Here is a 24,500-nt window from a genome sequence, read left to right as displayed (position 1 = left end):
CTTCTTAACATGTGGGGATGGTTTCAAACAGTTCTGCCCTCATTTCCCATACCAAGCACCCGTGCCATTTAAAATGGGTTTGCAATGTAAAAGGAGGGGCTGCGATTTCAGGTTTAACATGCAGCACAAACCCAACTAACTCCCCTCCCCCACACACCCAATTCTCTGGGATGGTCACTTCAACCCTCCCCCCCACCGCGTGGTTAACAGCGGGGTATATTTCTGTTCAGCAGAGCAGGAAGGGGCACCCCTGAATGTCCCCTTAATAAAATTGCCCCATTTTAACCAGGTGACCGTGAATGATATCACTCTCCTGAGGATAACAAAGAGAGATAAGGAATGGATGTTGTCTGCATGCCAGCAAACACCGGGACCATACGCTGCCATGCTTTGTTATGCAATGATTCCAGACTACGTGCTACTGGCCTGGCGTGGTAAAGTGTCCTACCATGGCGGACAGGATAAGGCAGCCCTCCCCAGAAACCTTTTGCAAAGGCTTTGGGAGTACATGAAGGAGAGCTTTCTGGAGATGTCCCTGGAGGATTTCCGCTCCATCCCCATACACGTTAACAGACTTTTCCAGTAGCTGTACTGGCCGCGATTGCCAGGGCAAATTAATCATTAATCATTAAACACGCTTGTTTTTAAACCATGTGTAATTTTTGCAAAGGTACACTCACCAGAGGTCCCCTGTGTGCCCTCAGGGTCTTGGGTGAGTTCGGGGGTTACTGGTTCCAGGTCCAGGGTGACAAACATATCCTGGCTGTTGGGGTAACTGGTTTCTCCGCTTCCTTGCTGCTGTGAGCTATCTATGTTCTCTCCATCCTCATCTTCCTCGTCCGCCGAACCCGCTTCCCCGTTTCCAGAGAGGGACTCATAGAACACGCTTGGGCTAGTGGTGGCTGCACCCCCTAGAATGGCATGCAGCTCCGCGTTGTAGCGGCATGTTTGCGGCTCTGCCCCGGACCTTCCGTTTGCGTCTCTGACTTTGTGGTAGGCTTGCCTTAGCTCCTTAATTTTCACGCCGCACTGCTGTGCATCCCTGTTATGGCCTCTGTCCTTCATGGCCTTGGAGATCTTTTGTAATGTTTTGCCATTTCTTTTACTGCTTCGGAGTTCGGCGAGCACTGATTCATCTCCCCAGATGGCGATCAGATCCCGTACCTCCCGCTCGGTCCAGGCTGGAGCTCTTCTGCGATCCTGGGACTGGGACTGGGACTCCATCACGGTTACCTCTGCTGATGGGCTCTGCATGGTCACCTGTGCTCTCCACGCTGAGCAAACAGGAAATGAAATTCAAACGTTCGCGGGGCTTTTCCTGTCTACCTGGCCAGTGCATCTGAGATGAGAGTGCTGTTCAGAGCGGTCACAATGAAGCACTGTGGGATAGCTCCCGGAGGCCAGTAATGTCGAATTCCGTCCACACTAACCCAATTCCGACCCCCTAAGGCCGATTTTATCGCTAATCCCCTTGTCGAGGTGGTGTTAGGAAACCGGTTTAAAGGGCCCTTTAAGTCGACAGAAAGGGCTTCGTAGTGTAAACGTGGCCAGGCTTAAGTCGATTTAATGTGGCTAAAGTCGACCTAAACTCGTAGTGTAGACCAGGCCTAAGAAGGACACAGGAAAGGGAGTAACCAAGGCTAGCTGAGCCCAGTGTTTGCAGAGATCTTAAGGGAGGGAGATCTCCGTTCTTCCCCAGCCCTGTGGAAAAGGGCTAAAGGCAGAGAAGCACTATGTGTAATATTGCCGCATGGGACTCTGTTGTTGGGGATGGGAGTGTAAATAAATAGCATGAAGTTGCCACTCAGTGGACAGTCTGAGAGGTTCCTGGGGTGTCTTAAGACAGGGATGGAGCACACCCTGTTACACCATCTTTATGAATGAAAACACTTAAATACCCCACCCTCCAAAGGGAGGTGAAAAGGCACAGAAACACTCAAATTTTGATATTTTAAATCCTAAGATATGGAAATATGACGACATGCAGATAAGCACAACTGGAAATCCTCTCCTGACGCATGATAGTCCTACAGCTAGTTTGAATGACATAATTCCAGATTTTCAGTGTTCCATAGTTGTAAATATTATCCAGTAGTTTGTAAATAGTTGAGATATGACACAAACAAAATTCTGTTATGTTTTGCAAAGTGGCTGTTCTTTCTATTTCTTGTACTACTAACTGTACGTTGCTTTTTTGAAAGTATATCATTTCTTTCAACCAAGATGGGGGTAATTAATATATTGATAAAGTCACAATCTTATACAAGTAAATTGTCCTGAATTTTTTTAAGTTTGACTTACAAAACAGTTCTGGGAGGTACAGATAATCCTGTAAAGTGTTCTATAATAGGGGGATTTCCCCTTTTGCTAATTACTATATGTACACTTTAATATCTACAGTACATATAGTATGAGCAAATTAATGTTGCTATGAGAACCTTAACTTTTGCACTGTGTGTTTAATGCAGCATTAATGTTCTAGATTTAACTTACTACATCTATTTTTAGCCATAATTGAGGATGATGTATAAAGCAAACCGGAACTTGCTTAATCAATGAAGTTTTACATGCTGTATTCTAAAAACGTTTTCTTCACTACATTTGATTTCCATTTGGAAAGGGCAAAGGTTTTGTCAACAGGAAGAGTTGGGGGAAGGGGAGTGTCCCACTTGTTAGGCTTCGCAATATCTCTAAAACTTTAGTTATATAATTAAAAAATCCTTCCATAACTTATAGTACACAGATGTGCCCTGTAAAGAAGCCTTGTAATTTATTAGATTTGGTAAGCATTGCTTAAGAATCAGTTGTGAAGTTTGTGGCATACAGTATCCCTGAATGTATTGACTTACCCACCCACATTACTAATGTTTGGACTTTTGGCTTTACTGTTTCTCTTTTTTTTGCCTCTGGATGGTATTAGTTAAAAGATGTTTTCCTTTCAAATGGAAAAGTGTAGGTGGATAACTTTTTTGTTTCCCATGACCTTGTGAAGCATGGGAAATAACATAAAACAACTAAAATCTCCAAACCATGTTTTAGTCCATGCTTTTTAATGTGCTTGATCTGCAGCTATTACTATTGTATGGGATAGTGTCATTTTAAGTTAATGAAAACTATTGTGGCAGCTGCAAATATAACTGTGCAAAATGGCTAATATGCGTTGTTTTCGACATAGTGCAGTATGCACTGTTCACCAGCTCATTAGTCTGGCATGAACTTCAATGAGCCAAAGGGGCTATACATAGCTGCAAAGTTCAGGGTGACTCCATGCAGGTGAGAGAGAATAACTTTTGTCCTCACCCCACCTAGCACCCTGAATTGTAGGGGAAAGCCCCTGAAACACATACTGGAGTGGTTGCCCTCTGTGTACATGCTCGGATCTCCTCTCTAAGGAGGGATGGGGGCAGGAGTTGTTGAGGTTGGTAACATGTTGGATGGAGAAGGGCTCTTGCTGGAGGCTGGTTGGGAGGAGACTGGTGAGGTATTTGGGGCATAGGGAGGTGAGGGTGCCTGCAGCAATTTGAGTTGGGCTGGAGTGAATGGTGGCTTGGGTAATGTGTCTGGGCAGTGCGGGGTGGGTGTGCATGTGGGTGTGTGCACATGCCTATAGATTGCTTGGGACGGTTGGGAGGAGAGTGGTAGGCCAGTGCTTCTCCCCACCTTATTAGTTGTTGACCTGCCATGGCTACTGCCATGGTTGCCTCAGTCAGCAGCAGGGCTTTGTGAGAGGTGAGGCAGAGAGGCTGTCTGGCAGCTGCAGAGCAGGCACCACCACAGCTCACAGTGATGTTGAGGAGTGCTGCAGAACAGTATTAGCAGCTCTGCAAATGCATGACATCTGAGTAAGGGCTGTGGGGAGGTATGACAGGGCTGCCAAATGCATGAGTGTTGTGTGAGAGATATGGCAGCCCTGGCTATCTGTTATAGTTTGGTTGGATATTCATATTCAGAAGTGCCTGCATGCATTCTTTCCTATATGGTGCATAAAAGCAGAAAGGTGTTGAGTGATCTATATAAAAGATATGTTGCATGGATATAGGTAGGTATATGTACAACAAGGCGTTTAGCACTTTGCTTTTTGCCTAAAGAAATTTGTTACAAGTTTAAATGCTAAATAATCTGCTCAAGTTTTTATTTGATGCTATTTTTTCTTTATATAGCTATTATCATCTCTAAAACATTTTTCAAAACTGGATCACTCTTGTAAATTTTTATGTAAAGTCTTTAATTTCTGTAGTGATGCTTGGTGGGTTTTTTTATTACAAAGTAAATACAAGTGTGGAGCATGTCGAAACTCCATTGTAAATTGGGCCCACATTGTTTAAAAATACATATCTTAACCTCTCCCCAACATATAAATATATTTCCACTGGTACAAATAATAATTTACAGTAAAAACACTTCCATTTCAGTCCTGACTGGGTCATTGACTTAAAAAATAGTTTCTTAATAGTTAACAGAGAAGTGTTTTGCCTTGTTATAATACCTATTGACACCCTTTCTCCCACCTAGGGTGACCAGATGTCCTGATTTTATAGGGACAGTCCCAATATTTGGGGCTTTTTCTTACATGGTTACCTATTTACCCCCCCCTTTCACACTTGCTATCTGGTCACCCTTTCTCCCACTAGACGATAGTAAAGGAAAAGTAGGTTATGTGTATACTCAAGATGCTGTAGTGGCGCTGCTGTAGCACTTCAGTGCAGGCATTCATTGCAGTGATGGGAGGGGTTCTCCCCTCACTGTGGTTAATCCACCTTCAAGAGGCCATAGCTAGGTCAGTGGAAGAATTCTTCTGTTGACCTAGCACTGTCTATACTGGGGGTAAGGTCACCTTAACTACATCGCTCAGAGGTGTAGGGTTTTTCACACCCCTGAGTGACGTGGTGTGGCTGGTAGTAAATAAGAAACTGGACCTTTGTAGTTGTTGTCACCTTCAGCCTCCCTTTCTTCATAAATGTTATGTATCTGCATATTCAATTTTAGTCTTGGATAAACTAACAGACAACTCTTAGAAATTGAATTACATATTTTGATAAAACTACTACTTTCCATTTTTATAAGGAAATAGCATTTCTTCTTCTTCACAGGAATTAATTCAGGGACGTTCTGTTGTCTGTGTTATATAGGAGGTCAGACTAGATGATCACAATGGCCCCTTTTGGTCTTATTTATTTACTGACCCAGATGAATGGAATTCTTCATAGAGTGCAGATGTGGGGTTGGGGGGATTTCTGTTAAGAGAGCTGAAAAATATCAAAGTAAAATATTCTTCAATACCTTTTTAATTTTTTTTTTTTTAATTTGAAATAGTGCAGGAGCAAGTGACTTTATTTCTATTACACTTTACATTGAGTTCTTACAGTTGGGACTAAAAGTGAAGTTCTTTCTAAAAAATACTTAGAGCAGATTAGTTAGTCTGGCTACATATTCCACAAGATGCAATTAGAATGATATTTTTAAACTGTTCTAGTAATATAGCTTCCAACTCTTTGCACACAAGTCTTGTCCTTTCTGTTTGGAGACTGGATTAGGAGTTAATTGAATGGATTTAGCTATATAAATAACTAATACTTAGCTAGGTTAAAACTCTGCTGGGTGCACATCTTGTTTTTGAAATGTTCTGTTTAAACAGATTCTTCATTCTAACTTTATAGTGTTGAATATAAACAGACTTATTGCTACAGTACTGATTACAGATCAGAGGCAGATGCCAGGGTGTGTAAACTCTTCGTTGCTACCATATACAATGTGAACAGTAACGGCTCCTATCTATTTGCATCTGTTCAGCAAGCTCTAAAGCTGCTAGGCACAGGAAAGGAGAATCAGTGGCAGTCACAGAGCTAGGTAACAATATCTAAGAATATCTTACTATCATACTCTGAGCTACCTGATCCCCCAACCCTTGCCATATTCCTACCTATTCTGTGAAACAGGGTCATGGTTTGGGAAGACGGGAGCTAGAGGTATAGAGGGGAGCACTCTTGTTTGGAAGATGCTGCCTTTTCTCCTCCTCCACCCTGTCCCTTCCTGATTCCATAAAAATCACATTCTTACAGTAAAGGCATTAGAAATTAAGTGGCTAAGGACAGTGTCACAAGTCCAAAGATATGCCTTGTTTATACTTTCTGCTGGTGTCTATTCAGGGTCACTATAAATGGATCCTTAACCTTCTTAAATCAACCATGATAAGCTTTATCTCTCAAGTATTTGTTCTAGAGGTACAATCATCTCTTGAACTCAACTGACTATTGCAGAACTCCTCCGTGTAAGAGTAATAAAAACTTATTACATTTAGTTTTCTGTGAAGTCAACTTTGATTAACAATTTATGTATTTTGGAAGGTGTATAGTCTAGTAGCTAGAACATGATACAGATTCAGAAGTTCTGGGTTCTGTTTCTGACTCTGTCCTTGACTTAGTATGATTCTGGATGAGCTATTTAACCTTTCTCCTCTTTGCTTTTGTATTTTACAAATTGATATGTTTCACAGTTATGTTCAGAATTTTTCCCCATAAAACACTTTGAGATCCCCACACTAAAATATCCTATATAAACAAGAGCAGAAGTTTTATTGCATGTTGCCATATACTTGGATGGATGGATGAAGGTATGGCTTATGTATACAGTAATTGCTGTACCTATCTTTGTAAAGAACCAAGATGTTCTCAGTACAGCACAAACATTTAAAAATACAATTAAATGTAACAAATATAAAAAAGGATTATATAATTCAAAAGCCAAATGATCTGGTGTCAAAAATAAATTTGGAAAAGCTGCTCCAAGTGTCTAACACTTACCAAATGAGAGAACTTCTCTGGAAAAACCTTCAAGTGTTCTTTTTATCTAAAGGTTAAGGGAGATGAACTGAAGCAGATATTTAGACCAAGTGAGTTCTGCACACTAGAAACTGTTTTGTATGTAAAATATGATTCTGAGGTGCCATGGGGAAAGTCTAAATATTGGTATCAGGTCACCAATATCAATCAGAATGAGATACAAATCCCGTAGATTTCTGCAGTAAGTCCTTGAGGCTGTCTAGAAGTAGGGAATTTGGCAGTGACGGAAGGAAATAGCAGCCCAGATGCTGAAATGCATGAGGTAATTGCCACAGTTCAGGGCAACTGCACCTGTATTCCCCCTCTATCGTTCAGCAAGGGCAATCATACTCAGGCTTTCGGCTCCTCTGGCTATCACTTCTCTTGGGTGGAGACATGCATCTCATTCCCTCCTGACCAGGGTATTTCCAGGGTGATGAGTTTGCTGCTGTGTTATTTCCAGCAAAAATCAGGCTGCCCTAAGCAAGCTTCTCTGGCCTTCTCTTTGGAGACTAATAACAGAGCGCTTTCCCCACCATTATAAGGTAGCACATAGCACTTCCTATGGAAGCCTGTTGTATTCTTAAGGTAAAAGCAGTACAGAGAAAACATATTAAACAATAAAAACCTGCACACATACTAAAGCTTTCCAGAGATCACCCCAACCCTAACATGGGCTTTGGCAGGAGCAGACCACTCAAGGAGTTTCCTTATGCTTTCAAGTTCATCACAGCTTTGGCTTAGAACAAGCACACAGTCTTATGGGGCTTCAGTAGGCCCAGTCCTTTCAACCATTCCCTATGGGTGGGGCCTTCCGTCCATGAACGAGAGGCCCTGTCAATTTGCTGGATCAGAAAGAAGGCCCTGATCTAATTTTTAAAAAAAACCCACAGGATATTTATCCAAAAACCCTTTTTGTTTGTTTGTCCCTGGAGAATCCAGTTTGAACTAGTATATCCGGTGTGTGTTTTTCTCTGGAGATTAGTGTGGGTGAATTTGCTCCCTCCTGTTCTCCTATCTGTCCTTCCCATGGAAACACAGAGAAACAGACAGTTGCTTTTTTTAATGCAACGGACTCTGAAGGTATTAAGTTTCAGTAATGTTTATCTTAATTTCATAAGGTTTGTCTAATATTGTCAGTCTGTCACAGTAATGTACTAACAATCTGAAATATTCTTGACTGTAAGTTTGGCTGAGTTTATGACCATCCTTATGGAAATTTCAGAAGTCTCTGGATTCTCCCCTCTTCCCCCCCCGCCCCCAAAATCCCTCCCCAAAAGCCACCGGTATAAGTCATATTTCTCTTTACCATCCATTAGTACCTCACACTGATATATAATTTTTTTTTTTTTTAGTGGACAGCAGTTTATTTCTAATGTTATCTAATAAGTGTATTTTGGCTATTTTAAGGATGCACAAGTTTGTAGGGTAGATTTATGCTAGTGTAATAAATCCTGTATCACTAAAATATTTAAGTGCATCTCCCTAGGAGTAAATTAGTGAAAAGTACTGTATCACTTATTTTGGTCATGGGCAAGAAAGCTTGGTCCTTCTGTATTCTGAAGAAATCCTGAGAAATGTAGATACTGTTAGGACTCTGCCCCCCCCCCCCCAAAAAAAATTAATATGAGCAGGGTGTGTGTATGTGAGAGAATAAAATAAACTTACTATACATATACTTCTTGGGAAAACATTAATTAGAAGTTTATAGCTAAGCTCTCAGTGGTTGTAGCATTTGCCTTCTATAGCAATAGTTTGTTTTTTTTTAATGCAGGTGAAAGGCTAGTTGCTCTGAACTGAGCTGCTCTTTATCTGATATCTTTTTTTTTTAGCTTTGGTCTCAACTTCTGGCTCAAATAACCCTAGTCTTCCAAGTAACAAAGTGTATTGTGATAAGTTTAGTTTTTACATGACATTTTTGTAGAGCATTTCTTACACACCAAGAATGGACAATATTAGGAGAGAATTTAAACTTATTTCCACTTTTCTTATCTCTTTACCCCCTAGGATGGTCTCCTTTCTGAAGCTGCCTGCTGAAGTGTGAACCAGCTCATACATAGATGTTAAAGTTTTCTCACTCAGGAGTCTCAAGTCAAGCAGCTAAATAAGTGGGTTGATTTTGAGGTACTGAGCACTGAAAAGTCCAAGAAGTATATTGGAACTGTGGGTTCTCAGTCTCTCTAAAAATTAAACCACTTATTTAGGTGGCTAAGTATGGCTTTAGCTGTCTAAATTTAGGCACTAAATTTCAGAGTTGTTAGTCCTAATCTTTTCTATTAGGCATCTTGAATGGAAAGCTGTTTTTCTACTTCTTAGCTTTTGTTTCTAAGATAGAGGAATGAAAAACTCTGAGACAGATCTAATTACTTGGTGGATAAGGTCCCCCCCCACCCCCGTGCCTTACATGGATTCCCAGTGCTAGCAAGACATGAAAGTTTTAGTATTTCCAAATATATTAGGATTTTTTAAAAAGCAGCTGGGCCATAAACTGCCTTTAAAAATTACCAGGTAAGAAAACTTTATTGTGTAAGTGTTCATAAAGACTTTTTGCATTCTGATGAGACTAATACATGTATCTCTGTTTTGTATGAAGCAAGAAGTCTCAAGTGGGTGCTTCTTACAACTAAATGCTGGAATTATCACCGTATTTAAGACAGTCATTTTTAGGAAGATGCTGAGAAGGGAAGCTGCAGGACACTTCCCACAATTTTTCAGCCACTGTATAATATCAAACTAAAATAGGCATCATAATATAGGCCTGTGGTGCATGTTTGTATTTTTCTTTTTTTCTTTTTTTTAAAAGAGCAAATTTAAACTTGGAACCTGCAGATGTCAGTTCAGTTTTGTCAACTTTACCCTAAAGTAATTTGAGCATAGGTGCTACTGTATGTTGACTGAGCAGCTCAGTGTCAGATATCTCTTCTTATTATTTTATGTGCTCTGGCAGGAGCAGACTTTCAAAACCACACCCAACGAGTTTCTTTGTAGTTTTAGTTCATCACAACTTCAGCTCAGAACAAGCACACAATCTTATGGGGCTTTGGTAGGCTTTGGTCTAGAGTCAAAAAGTAGGATGTTGGAGCCAGTCAGTTGTGGGTGTGTGCATGCTTGTGTGCACTCTTTTTCTGTCTCCTTCGTTCGTCTCTTGTCTATGTAGATTTTGAGCTCTCTGGACCGGGAATTTTGTCTCTACATTTTCACAAGTTTAGCAGTTAATACTGTACAAATGGTTAAGATTAAACTAAAATTAAATGGCTGAACTACTACAGTATATTATTGGCCATAGTAAATGCAGTATGATAGAAAATATCTTCACTTTACATTTTATTTTAGATGCACATTTGAAGTAATATAGGCTTATTGATTTTTTTATGCAAGTTTAGTGTTAACATACGCAATATGTTTACAAGAGCATGAAAATTTAAAATGAAAAATGGTTGTTTAGGGAGAGCCACTAGAATGCATTCTAGTTTGAATAGTGCTGTCTCTTAAAATAAGAATTAATAGCCAAGAAGGCAGCTCAGTCTCCTCAATCTGTTGCCCTCTCTGCTTTACTTAGCAAGAAGTGCTTAAACTTTTGTTTTGTTGGCTCTAGTAAAATAAATCACAGTTCACTGTCCCATATCCTGAATATTGTAAATAAAGCAGACTAGCTAAGGCAGTGGCCCCCAAACTTTCACTCCCTTACCCGCAATGGAATCTGTCTGTGACCCCTGCTGGGAGCGGGGCCCAGAGGCTAAGGCCGGAGCTGGGGCTGAGGGGCACTTCCTCCCCACCCCTTGTGGGGGCAGACCGGGTCCCATCGTGCCCCCTGAATGTTCCTCCATGCCCCTCCCAGGGGGCACGCCCAACAGTTTGGGGACCACTTGGCGAAGGATTGACTAGATTGAGTCCCTTTTGATTTCTAGAAAAGGGTTAGTCCAAAATCTGATTGAAGTGGGTTCGGGAAGATGTGAGGCAGTTTGATCTCTGCTTGCTTGTAACTCAGTACTTAATTACATTCTTTCACTTCCAATTTAATATCCTTTTCTTTTCCCCCTTTGTCTATTGTTTTTCTTAATTTTCTTCTTCTCTTCCCTGCCCTCTGCTCACATTTACATATATGATTGCTTTAATAATAGTGGTTGCTTAATCGTAACTTCTTCTTGAAATCACTAGAAAATATATTAGAAGATGATGAAAGAAGACACTAAGCTCTGCTGCAGGAGATATTTAAAATTGTGTTAATATCAATGAAGCTTAGACGGCTGGGTTCTCATCTTGTTTTAGCAAATGCTTCTAAAATGAGTGTGTGTGAGGCAAAGCAGGCAGTTTTAAGCTGTCATGTTGACAAAGCCCAGAAAAAAAGATTTGGAAATCAAGATAGGGAATGGAGGATGTTCATGCCACAGAGGTGCCATATCATGCTTTTAATTATCTATAATGAAATGTATATATTTGTAAGCGTGTCCTAATCTCAAATGCTAGTATTATAGCGCACATAAATGTATATGTGCTCTAACTAAAGTGAGAAATTAACTTATTTTTCTATGTTCAGACAAATAAAGCTACTGTATTTACATAATAGGAAGTTTAATATGTTGACCCAAATTCGAGATAAACATTCAAAGACCTTTCTTTTGGTTTCTTCGCAATAGTGAAGGCACCAAGTTCTGCGTGGCAGTACCCTACCTTAGGTAGGCAGAACAAGAGACTGAATGGGGGGAACTAGAAAGGGAAAGTAAGGGCTTCTCACAGAAGCTTTAAATGCTCTGTGGTCAAGGGCTGTCTCTGCATCTGCATATACCTGTGTGTTCTGCTGATAGTGCCTAATGAAAGAGTGCAGGATACCCAAAATCACAGCTTTGTGAAGCTTGTCCACCTGTGCCTCCTTTCTCCAAGTTAGGGGTGGCCCTGGAGTGAGCTCTGAGTCTCCCTGGACAGGAACTTCTGTAGCTTTGTAAGCCTCCTGAATAGTGAACTTATATCCATTTGACCGTGACAAAGATTCCCTTGGACCATGCAAGAGAAATGGAAAAAGGGTTCCCCTGAAGCTTTCTAATAAGCCTAAGTATGTTTGAAAGGTCCTTCTTATGCCAAAGCTGTGTGGAGAGTTTTTTCCACTTGGTTAGAATTAGACATACTCTAAAGCAGGCCTGCACAACATGCGGCCTGCGTGGGCTCACTGTGCGGCCTGTGGGGGTTGAGTAAGCAAGCGGCGGGTGAGGGAGGGGCGCTGAGGAGGTGGGCGGGCAGTGGCAGGGGCAGGTGAGCCAGTGGCTGAGGAGGCGGGCAGTGTGGGGGGGCAGGTGAGCTGGCGGCAGGGGAGTGGGAGGCTGAGGAGGTGAGCGGGCAGGCGGTGGCGAGGGGGCAGGTGAGCCGGCGGCAGGGGAGGGGGGCTGAGTAGGCAAGCGGGCAGGCAGTGGCAGGGGGGTGAGTAGGCAAGCCAGGGGAGGGGGGTTGAGGAGGCGAGCGGCGAGTTGGTGGCTGACCTGTTCTACTGATCTGGTCTGGCTCCCATCCTCTCTCCAAGGGTTGCAGCTGTCTGGAGGTGCCTGCCTTCCACGCCTTCCTCATTCACACCTCATTCATTGAACAGGGCAATTGATTACAAAGTGGGGGGAAGATCTTATTCTACTTCTAGCAAAAAGACATTTTTCTTTTACCTTAATTATACTACCTTAGGGGCCCGCTATAACATATTACCAAGGTTCAATACCGCTGTTTCGGTGGGGCGGCGCTGGGGAAGGAGGGTTTGTTTCCATGGGGCGGGCAGTGCTGGGGGGTGGGGGTTGTTTCGGGGGGGCTGGGTGGCGCTGGGGGGGGTGTTTCCGTGGGGGGTGTGGCGCTGGGGGGGGGGTGTGTTTGGGGGAGGCTGGGCGGCGCTGGGGGGGTTTTGCAGGGCCGGGGGGGTTCGGCCCTCAGCTGTTTTCTTTGAAGTAATATGACCCTCACCGCTTTACGAGTTGTGCACGCCTGCTCTAAAGTGAGGTCCTTTTTATGCATGGTGAAAAATCTGTGACTGGTGCAAAGGGACACCTGGTTGTTATGCAAGAGAAAGTGCTGAGTACTACAGGACAGCATAGAGCGCTCTCTTGTTCTGGGTGAGGTGAGTGTCCTATGGTACTAGGAATTTAGTTTTAAGACAAAGAACTGCAAATGTACAAAACAGAGGCTTAAAAGAGCTGTGTAACCCAAGGAAGGCTAGGTTTAGAGTTCAAGAAGCACTTGAAGTATTCAAACCAGAGGGGCAGAGACAGGCTGTCACCTTCAGGAAAGATGACATCTCAGGGGATCTCATTCTCTCACCTTTTAACCAGTCCTCTTAATGTGCTTTAACACACAAGCTTGAATCCTACAGAAGCTAGCTCTTTGATGAAAAACTTCTGTGGGAAATATGAGAGAGCTGGGATTCTGGCTTTCTGGCCAGACAGACTCCTGTGCTGCAGCAAGAAGAAAACAACTGTTTCTCCAGCTTGAGTCCTACCATGTGCAGAAAGTTGACATCTGCAGTTGTCTCTGGCCACTACTTGGATTGTGACCAGAGAAATGCAGAAACAATCTACCTCAAGTGTTTCTCTTGCAGTAGCCTTTCTTGTGGGATCTTCAAGTGTCATTCTACAATCCTCCTGCTTTCACTGACTGAAACCTCTGTTACCTCATTGGCTGAACTTACTCCTGGAGTTATGACAGATCAAAGCAGCAACAGTCAACCTGTATCCCACCTCCCACTGTTAGCGAAGTTATTGAAAAGGTTGTGGTGGGGTAACTCAAGCAGTTTCTTGATTCCTCAGATTTTCTTGACCTTGGTCAGTCATCTAACTATAGACTTGGATATGGAGCAGAAACCGCATTGGTTGCGTTATCTTCTTCCAAACAGTGGATGAAGATAGTCTTTGCTGATTTTTCTAGATCTGTTCATATCCTTTAATTCTGCTGACCATGAGACTTTATGGAGTTGTGGGTGAAGACCAGTGGTTCTCAAACTTTTGTACTGATGACCCCTTTCACATAGCAAGCCCCTGAGTGTGACCTCCCCCCCCCTTAAATTAAAAACACATTTTTATATATTTACCATTATAAATGCTGGAGGTGAAGCGGGGTTTGGGGTGGAGGCAGATAGTTCGCAACCCCCCCATGTAATAACCTCATGATCCCCTGAGGGGTCCCGACCCCCAGTTTGAGAACCCCTGGCGAAGACTAACAGGTGTATGGATCTGCTCTTGAGTAGCTCTAGTTCCGTCTTTGAGAGAGTACATAGAGTAACTGAGGCAATTATTAATTTGCTCTGAGAGTTCTTTTGCAGAATGCCATAGGAGTATAGATTCTCATTTCTCTTGCTCAATGTGTATGAGACTGTGAGGAGAGTTAATGAGATATGAGGTGGCAATGCTTTCCCTATGCTGAAAACACTTAGCTCTGTTTGAATGAGCGCTAGTTGGCTGCGACTTAATCCAGATAAGACTGAAAGCAGTGTTGGTCTGCTGGGGGAAGTAGCTGGAACAGAACTTATTGAGGGAATGCAATCACCGTTAGCAAAAGAGGTGTGTAACTTGGGGGTAGTGTTAGAATCTGCGATTCCCCTGTATGCAAGAGTAATGGCTGTGGCGAAGATGGCTTTTTACTATCTTCACCTGTCAAGATAAATGGATCCCTTTTCTCTTTGATACTCGCCCCCCTTGAAGGTAGGTGTCTATAATGCACTCTCCATAGGCCTATAGAGCATAAAGAAGCTGAAGCTAATACAAAACATTGTAGCCTATTTGAGTGCAGCTGTATGTTGGGAGCACATTAGACCGCGGTCCATGATCCATACTGGCTTCCAGTAAGCTGCTAAATGGCATTCCAAGTGCTGGCTTTATAGGATAAAATGCTGAATGGTACAGGACCGTGTTATCCGAGAAGTCTGTTGCTTGCTGGATTTATGCTGATTCTGACTGCTTGTACATTGTTTGGCTGAAGAAATGCTTTGCACAAAGGGAGTGAATGCCTTAAAGAGGCTAGAGGCAATATTTTGTCATTGTTCCCATCCTCTCCCCCCTCTTTCAGTTAACTGGAGTATAAATTCATAGAGCTGTGCTCATATGTATGCAAGGCAGAATTTAAAATAATTTTTAAGTAGCCTCTGCCAATTCCAGGGATGAATTGGAGTGGGGCGGAGCAGAAAAGGTGTGCTTGAGGGGCCAATGGACTGTGAGGATTATGAACTGGGGGTACCTGACTACATGGTATGGAGCTGTTTCCAGGCACTTGTTTACTCCGAAACTGGAACCAAAATAACTTGTTTGTAATTCACACCATAAGTTTTATATAAGAGTGCTCTTATTATGAAATGTCTGTCTGTACAGACTTGCACCAAAGTAAGGGCTGGTCGATGGGGTGGGAATCGATCTAAGTTACGCATCTTCAGCTGAATAACATAGCTGAAGTTGACGTACTTAGATCTACTTACCATGGTGTCTTCACTGTGGTGTGACGATGGGAGAAGCTCTCCCGTCGATTCCCCTTGTGCTTCTCTTTGAGGTGGAGTACCGGAGTCGATGCTGGAGCGATTGGTGGTTCATTTATTACGTCTATACTAGACACAATAAATTGACCCCCGCTGGATCGATCGCTGCCCATCAGTCTGGCTGGTAGTGTAGACAAGCCCTAACAGTGTGAATTACAGTTTATTTTGTTATTTCTATTGCAGGTTCCGTGTAGGCAGGCCCCTGGTCTTTGGAATGCAGGAGACAGGATGAAATAGGAACTAAGAGAATGGCAGATCATGGAGGGGAAGGATAATGGGAAAAATGTGCAGTAGTCCAGTAGGGGTGATCTAGAGGAGGATGGAAAGAATTGACAAGGAGAGGGAGCATGCAGAGGGATAGGGAAAGGCAAGAGACTTCAAATACTTCATTTTCTAGAAATAAAAATTAATGTTCGTGTCAATTTAAATCCTCCCTCTCAAAAGCTTTGTCTTCACTGCAAAAAGTGTTTTTTTTTTTTTTTGCTTTTTAAAATTTGAATAGCTGTCTTAATGTAAAATTCTAGTGGAGCAAAGGCTCAGATGAAATTGTAACTGGTCACGGTCAGCCCTACATCTTCACCTGGGGCTAACTTCAACCAGCTACGTTGAGGTACAGTTTTCCCTATTCCCTACCAGGATTTTACATCCTTGATGGAGAGAGGATTTTTTTCACCCCTCCAGTGAGGACATAGATACCTCCATCTCTCTCTCCCCCTCGCTCCTTCCATAAATTTGCTAAAGTGTGCAGGAGGAGAACCCAGTTTTTGTGACCCTTATCAGATTTGCCAGAGTTGAACTCCCGTCCTTCAGACCTTGTACACCAATCACACTTTTGCAGCTCCTCCAGAAAATTGTTTCATTGTCTAGTCTATCTGGAACCCACAACCAATGTTAAGCTTCTCCAGAGAAATTCTACACCTTTTTTTAAACGTTCCAGATTTTTAAATACTTGGAAATGAGTGGTTGGGAGCAACATTAAGTTAAAAAAATACTTTCTAGTAGATCATATAACCCCATTTCCTATTCAAGGGATTGTCAATAATTTTTTAGTAACTTGTGTTGACTCTTGCACATACTATTGCAATCGTTAGGGGACAAATTTAAGGATGACTGGTTGATGTAAATCGGTGGGGGGAGAAGCACTGGGATGCTTGCTGGATTCCTTAACTGGGCTTTTCCAGATGTCTTAACCTTTTGTATAAAAAAAGTGTAGAAGTTTGTAAAGAGTGCAATATTGTTGTGGGGTGGTAGCTAGCTTCCAAGGAAGGCTTTCAGCTGTTTGTCAAGTAAGCTTTTGTTTGGAAATAAAGGAGCAGTAAGGGCGCAAACACTTTTTTGTGGTGTACTTCATTTTTAGCTAGGTAAGTCTGATCAGAATAGTAATTGTAACTCTCAGCACACAGTTACAAATCTACCAGCTAGTGTTTTCATAACTAGTTAGTGGCTGTTGGTGGTAGAGATGAGCTTCAATTAAAAGTCCAACTGTGAGTGGAAGTGAAAATTGTATTAACAATGAAGCCAGGTCTTCTGCTTATTAAATGTACCTTACCCTCAAGCATTTTCTGCCCATGACTATTTACATAGATTGTGACCAAAAAAGGAACTCCTTTAATCACTTTTAGCTGCAGACTTGACTTAAAGAATTTCCTCAAAATTGCAAGTTCAGTCATGTCCTAATTACATGAGAAATAAAATGCCTGAGGCCAATAGCAGCGAGGGCAGATGGGAACTCTCTCTATCAGAAGCACAAGGGCTTATAAAACCATTAAACAATCCTGTTAGTCCCTTGTCTTCCCAACCATGACTTTTCTTTCTTCCTCAAGATTCTGGCAGTGCCAAGATACTAGCAGGACCGTGTGTGCTAGTAATTAAGGGGAGAAAGGACCAAGAGTCTAAATGTCCTAACAAGTTCATTTGAGGTAACGATGCATGATATCTATAGAAAAATTCCCATTGACAGACAAGGGATTTAATCCATAATAAATGTTTCTGAAGTGAAACAAAGAACCACCTAGCCATGAGAAAAATTAATCCTGAAGGAATTGCAGCTGACAAACCATCTGAGAATAGTTGCACATTCTTTCATTTATACTTTTGTTTGTTTGTTTGTTTGTTTTAAACAAAGGAAAGTAGGAAGATGGAGAAAACACCCTTCCCCCCGTCCCCAAATTATTTTAAAGGATTGGAGAAGGAATTCAGTTAAAATCTTTTTAACTCTAAACTTCTATAGAGCTATATTTTTGCCTCTCTTCAGATGGGTGTAAAAGACTTCTAGTGCAACAGCAATCCAGTTGTTTTATTAAAGGGGGGAAAAAATGAATCTTTGACATTTAGTCCCCTTCCTACCTACAAGAATCTTCTCTGTGTTGTTCTCTCCTGACTGTAGGGAAAGGCCCCAGCCATGTAGACTCCTACTTATATTCACAGAGGTAAGATCAAATGGGGCAGCAATGACTGAAGAGATTGGGGGAGGAGGGATAGACTGCTGCTGCTTCAGACCCATAATCATAAGAAGCACAGGGGGCTGGAGTACTTCTCCCTATCCTAAGATTCTGTCGTAACTGAGGGGAGGGGAGATGTAGAAGGGACTTCTTCATAGAGTAGATGAGAGGGTGTTCAGTTACCCTTTGATCTGCTGCTGAGAGGGAAAGGAGATTGGGGATGTCACCTCCATGCCTCCCTGGTTTTTCTCTGAACTGGGGGAGAATTCTGGAGTTGGGGAATAGAGGGAAGTAAAGTCCAAAATTAGCAAAGGTGAAACACAATCTCATCCCACTGCAGTAGCTTAAAGGGTGGCTATAAGGAGAGCACAGATTATGTGCCTGTGATCCTGGAGGTGGCAGGAGGGAATAAGGAGCTCAGGGCCAACTTGAATAACCAGCCTGAGCTCCCTGTAGCACTATCTCCCTGCTATCTTTCTGAGGAGGAGGGGAAAAATTCCTTCAATGCACCACTTTTTGTTTGTGTAAATGGGTGTGGTGCACAGACATAGTCTCCTCTTGTTGAGAAGGAGAAAAGGGTGGCAATATGGGCTGCTAGAGTCTTGGGAGAGATTAACATAAGTGCTTTCTCCCCACTTTTCTCCCTTTCTCACCACTGCCTCTGCCATCTCTGGGGACAGGTGGCCCTTCTGGACTATCACAGACTTCCCCCCTCCCCCCCCTTCCTCTCTAAAGAAGTGGCAGATAATGCTTCTTAAACACTCCTTCCCTGTTGGTGCTTCCTGACTGGGGAATAGGTTCTCTCTTTGCTCATACCCACAGCTGATACAAACTTGTTGAGGAGAACAAGCGCTCTTCCTTTCTAGATCTGCCCTGGCTGTTGGTCAGGGCAGCAGGAGTGTCTTTTTTTTCTTTAGCCACCTGCTGCTGCTGTTGCTCTCCCAGTTGGTCTTGCCCTCTGCAATGATGCAGGAGTATACTTAAGCAGGGTTTCCACAAATGCTGTTACATTATGCCTTTTTTTCAATTATTTTTTTAGAAAACTGGCTACTTATTTAACCTGTGGTTTTTCTTTTGAAAAAATGACATTATTTGGATAGCACAATGCTTTAAGAATATAATGACAACAAATAGTGAATAAATTGGCCATCTGTATTAACATTTGAAATGTATCCTCAAGTGTTAATCTCATTTCATTAAGGTATGAAAGTCTTTGTATTCCTAAGAATAAATCTCCATCAATTTTGGAGAGTACCAGGAATTTTTGTATGACTAGGCCAAATGAACTGTTTTATGGAGTGAACAAGCCTACATGTGAACATAAGAATGGCCCTACTGGGTCAGACCAAAGGTCCATCTAGCCCAGAATCCTGTCTTCTCATAGTGGCCAGTGCCAGGTGTCCCAGAGGGAATGAACAGAACAGGTAATCATCAAGTGATCCATCCCCTGTTGCTTATTCCCAGCTTCTGGCAAACAGAGGCGGGGGACTCCATTCCTGCCCATCCTGGCTAATAGCCATTGATGGACCTATCCTCCATGAACTTATCTAGTTCTTTTTTGAACCCACTTATGGTCTTGGCCTTCACAACATCCTCTGGCAAGGAGTTCCACAGGTTGACTGTGTGTTGTGTGAAGAAATACTTCCTTTTATTTGTTTTAAACCTGCTGCCTATTGATTTAATTTGGTGACCCCTAGTTCTTGTGTTATGAGAAGTAGTAAACAAGACTTCCTTATCTACTTTCTCTATACCAGTCATGATTTTATAGACTTCAATCATATCTCCCCTCAGCCATCTCTTTTCCAAGCTGAAAAGTCCCAGTTTTATTAATCTCTCCTCATATGGCAGCCGTTCCATACCCCTAATCATTTTTGTTGCCCTTTTCTGAACTTTTTCCAATTCCAATATCTCTTTTTTGAGATGGGGTGACCACATCTGCACACAGTATTCAAGATGTGGGCGTACCATGGATTTATATAGAGGCAACATGATATTTTCTGTCTTATCTATCCCTTTCTTAATTATTCCCAGCATTCTGTTCGCTTTTTTGACTGCTGCTGCACATTGAGTGGATGTTTTCAGAGAACTATCCACAATGACTCCAAGATCTTTTTCTTGAGTGGTAACAGCTAATTTAAACCCCATCATTTTATATGTGTAGTTGGGATTATGTTTTCCAATGTGCATTACTTTGCATTTATCAACATTAAATTTCATCTGCCGTTTTGTTGCACAGTCACCCAGTTTTGAGAGATCCTTTTGTAGCTCTTTGCAGTCTGCCTAGGTCTTAACTATCTTTAGTAATTTTGTATCATCTGCAAATTTTGCCACCTCACTGTTTATCCCTTTTTCCAGATCACTTATGAATATGTTGAATAGGACTGGTCCCAGAACAGACCCTTGGGGGACACCACTATTTACCTCTCTCCATTCTGAAAACGGACCATTTATTCCTACCCTTTGTTTCCTATCTTTGTAACCAGTTACCAGTCCATGAGAGCACCTTCCCTCTTATCCCATGGCAGCTTACTTTGCGTAAGAGCCTTTGGTGAGGGACCTTGTCAATTATGGAGCAATTTTCAGTAAAGAGTGAAATTTGGCTTCTTTATCCTGAAATCTTAAATCCAACACTAATATTCTGAGCAAATCTGGATGGATTAACATACACTAAAACAGAAGCACAGTGAGTGCAACTTTCTCATATTTACTCAATACTGTACCAAAGGGAATGTGTGGTAGCTAATAGTTTTGCTATATAGCTGAGCCTTATTTACTTAGCTTGATTGATTAAGCCAGTCAGAAACCATGTAGCTTATAATATGTATGTTAGTTAAATATAATTAAAATATATTACTGATCTGTTCTGATGCACACACGTCTCTTTCTAAAGCTATATAAATGACTATTCAAGAATAAGATGAAAAACTAATAAAATTACTAATTACAGTATATACTTCCATATTCTTAGGTATTCTGTGTCACTGTGGTGTTGAAGGTCCTGTCTTGATGGGCAGCAAGGGAAGGAGTGTCTTTCAGTTTAAGCCTCTATTGAGTAATCTCAGCATGACTGAAAAGCCTCATTAAGACGAAGGCTAACAATATTATCCGCTATCCAACCAGGCGTGAGTTTCTTCCTCAGTATCTCCTACACAGGCTCTCCCCAGCCCCTCTGAGCTGTGTAGCGGTGGGATGCATCCCTCTAATTTAAAAGAGCTCTGCAAGGCAATAGAGAAAACCCTGGGTTCTGGATCCATCTCCTGGGCTATATGTTTGACAACATGTTTTAGTGCATTTACTTCTTTTTGCAGGTGTGTATGTGTAATGAAAAGTCAAAGGGTCTTACTATGAAAGTGGTCATTTTTGGGTCTTGCAGACTGGAATTCTGTAATTGCCATGGAGCTGCTAAGAGCTCTGTCCTCTGCTCTCATAATCTTCATTCTAGTTGTGTACACCTCTGTTATCCTTCATCATAGCTGTTGTGGTGGATCTGTATCTCAGTGAGAAGCACGTTCTGAAGTAGCCTGGGCCCAAGTCTGTTGAGGGCTTTGAAGAACAAGACTAGGACCCTGAGTTTGAGCCGGTATTCAGCTGGGAGCCAGTAGAATGTTCAGAGCACTGGGGGTGATACGTTAACTGTAGGTTTGTATTTTGGCAGACAAGAAGCTGCATTCTGTACTAGCTTGTGCTTTTGCAGTGACCCTGTTGACATTCCCAACTGCAGTGCATTCAGTTGAAGATAGTAAAGGTGACAAAAGCATGCATTATCATTTCAATGATCTCTTGGGGAGGTCTAGCTTCTTGACCATTGTAGATGGAAGGAGTTATTAGAAGCTAAGGCTTCTCGGTCTTTAGCAGTAGTAGTCAAGAGTCGGGGGGGGGAGGGTGTAGGGGGGACTCCTAGATTGTGTACTATCCTAGTGATCAGAGATTTAACAGAAAGGTTAAAATGGTGTTACCTTGAAATCTTTTCCTCTTCCATGTTACCTAGATCTGTTTCAACCAGTATCTTTCTTTTCATTCATGTTCTGATCTCAGCACCAGAGCAGCTGGGTGATGGTACTGTCTGTACTGTGGTAAAGGAAATACAGAGCTGGATGTTGTCTGTGTTGCTGGCCTTTGAGGTCCTGTTGTCTCATGGTCTCTTGCAGAAACTTTCCTTACATGTTAAAGAGCAGAGAACCATGGGCGGAGCCTTTTGTAATTCCATAGATGAAACATCTTGATGCACAGGTGCAGCTGCCCATCATGACCCTTTTGACATCCTTTCTAGAAGGAGTGTTGGAGACTTCTCAGTGTCAGAGGGGTGTTAACAGTGAGGAAGTTTAAGTGCTTCTGAAAGATCCAGAATGAAAATAAGTATCATCTTAGACAATGTTACCTTCTAGTGAGATTCTCAGTGAAAACAAAATTAGGTTTCTGATTACTGTAAACACAAAAATACCAATAGCCCATAAAACAAGATTTGCAATGGCATAAGGTTTCGAAGCCCCATGTCCGCTTACATCACTCTTCAACTCAAATCATTCCTCTAATCAATTACTTTCTTTAAAGACCTATACTTAGTCAGTTACTCAGTTCTTAACCTCGCACCTAGTTATTTATCCTATGTATGCCTTCAAGGTTACGTTACAGGAAATCCCAAGACAAGCTGCAAAGAATCTTTAAAGTCTTACAAGGGAAGGTGATACTCTCTTCCTTAAATTGTTTTGTTTTGTGTGATAGCAATTTGCCATATTAGACACTTGGCAATGACAAATGTGCATAGCAAGGTCTGCTTAAAAGGAATGTTTGTAACCTATTGAATAGATGGAGGAAAACCTTCCTGGTCACTTGGTGAACTAGTTAAAAATAAATAAATTTGATTATAGAACTCCTTCTAATCATTACAGAGAGAGATTAGTTGCAGCTACACATCTGTGTAAATTAACTAGGTTTAACATAGCTTTGCAAAATTCTATTTGCCAAGGGTAAGACTTATGAACAAGTGAAGTGGTTTTTTTCTTTTTTCTTTCTGAATTATCAGTTAATTTGGTTAAAAAGTGGGCATACATTTTTGTACTTGAACTGATAAATTTTCATGACAGTTTGTTAAACAAGTCCTGCAAATCTAGCTAGTTTGTTCAGAACAAACTGAAAAGGGCTCGGGGTCATAGTGGACAAACAACTGAACATCAACTCTCGGTGCGATGCTATCACAAAAAGGGCTAATGCAATCCTGGGATGTATAAACAGGGAAGTAGTGAATAGGCGTATGGAGGTTTTTACCTTGGTATAGAGCAGGGGTCGGCAACCTTTCAGAAGTGGTGTGCCGAGTCTTCATTTATTCACTCTAATTTAAGGTTTAACGTTTTTAGAAGGTCTCTTTCTATAAGTCTATAATATATAACTAAACTATTGTTGTATGTAAAGTAAATAAGGTTTGTAAAATGTTTAAGAAGCTTCATTGACAAATTTAAAATGCAGAGCCCCCCTGGACCGGTGGCCAGGACCCGGGCAGTGTGACTGCCACTGAAAATCAGCTCGCACGCGTGCCATAGGTTGCCTACCCCTGGTATAGAGCAACAGAACAGTACTGGAATATTGTATCCAGATGATGGAAAAATAGCATAGAGTTCAGAAAAGAGCCACAGAAATTATTTGGGGGCTTGAGAAAATGCCTTACAGTTACTTAAAGCTCAATCTGTTTAGTTTATCAAAAAAGGATATTGAGAGGCACCTTGATTTTGGTGTTATAGGTAAGTTCAGAGGGAGAAAATACTAGCTACTAAAGGGTTCTTTAATGTATCAGAAAAAAGCATAGCAAGAATCAATGACTTGAATGTTAAAGCCGGACAAATTAGGAATAAGACACAAATTTTTAACAGTGAGGGTGATTAACCATTGGAACAAACTCCCAAGGGATGTGGTGGATTGTCCATCTCTTGATATCATTAAATCAAGACTGGTGCCTTTCTGAGGGTCATGCTTGAGTCTGGTAGCTAGTGTTGGGCTAACTACGGGGATAACTGAGAGAAATTCTGTGGCTTGTGTTAGACAGGAAGTAAGACTAGATGATCTAATGGTCCCTTCTGGCCTTAATGTTTATGAACAAGTTTCCATCACAATCCCTAAAGTGTGAGTAGCCTGTATGCAGCTTTCCCATTTTTGACTGATTCTGAAATATATTGTAAGCTAAGCAAGGTTGGGCCTGATCAATAATAACTGAACAGGAAAATTAAGAAAAATATGGACTATTGCATAAAATGGTGTTGGTAAATCAGATGGTAGATTAATATTTAATAAAAAAAACCAACTATATTGCACCATTGCTCTGGAATGGTGTTGGTGTTTGCTGTCTTTTGGATTCATTGTAAAGATGAGGTTTGACCAGGGGTAGTCAGTTATTTTTTTGTCAAGGTCCAGACTCCAGAGAAAATAATATAAAAAATAACAATAATGATAAGAGTAAGTAAATTTTGGGGTCCATTCAAAAGCGTCTGGTCGTCTGGATTTGGCCCGCGATCCATCTGTTGACTCCCCCAGGTTAGACAAACACCTGTCAGGAATGATCGAGGTATACTTGATCCTGCCTCAGCACAGGAGAATGGACTAGATGAACTCCTGAGGTCCTTTTCAAGACCTACACATCTCTGATTCTATGAGGTCTTGGTCATTTATATTACAGATCCAAAGATGCCAGGGTGATAGCAGTGTTGAAGCCGCAGTCTTGACCAAATTCTGTCTAATTACACTGGTCTACAATTTTTGAGAAGT

General features: G+C 41.7%; 1 protein-coding gene across 1 annotated transcript in view; it reads left to right on the top strand.

Annotated features, from left to right (window-relative positions):
- The window catches only part of PAWR (pro-apoptotic WT1 regulator), a 154,508-nt gene that overhangs the window by 25,727 nt on the left and 104,281 nt on the right, over window positions 1–24,500 (top strand). The gene's annotated exons all lie outside the window — the stretch shown is intronic.

This window comes from Terrapene carolina, unplaced genomic scaffold, assembly GCF_002925995.2.
Source record: "Terrapene carolina triunguis isolate 2854851 unplaced genomic scaffold, T_m_triunguis-2.0 Scaffold68, whole genome shotgun sequence".
NCBI lineage: Eukaryota > Metazoa > Chordata > Testudines > Emydidae > Terrapene > Terrapene triunguis.
Note: the sequence above shows the minus strand (reverse complement) of the source record. Positions and strands in the feature narration are given on the sequence as shown.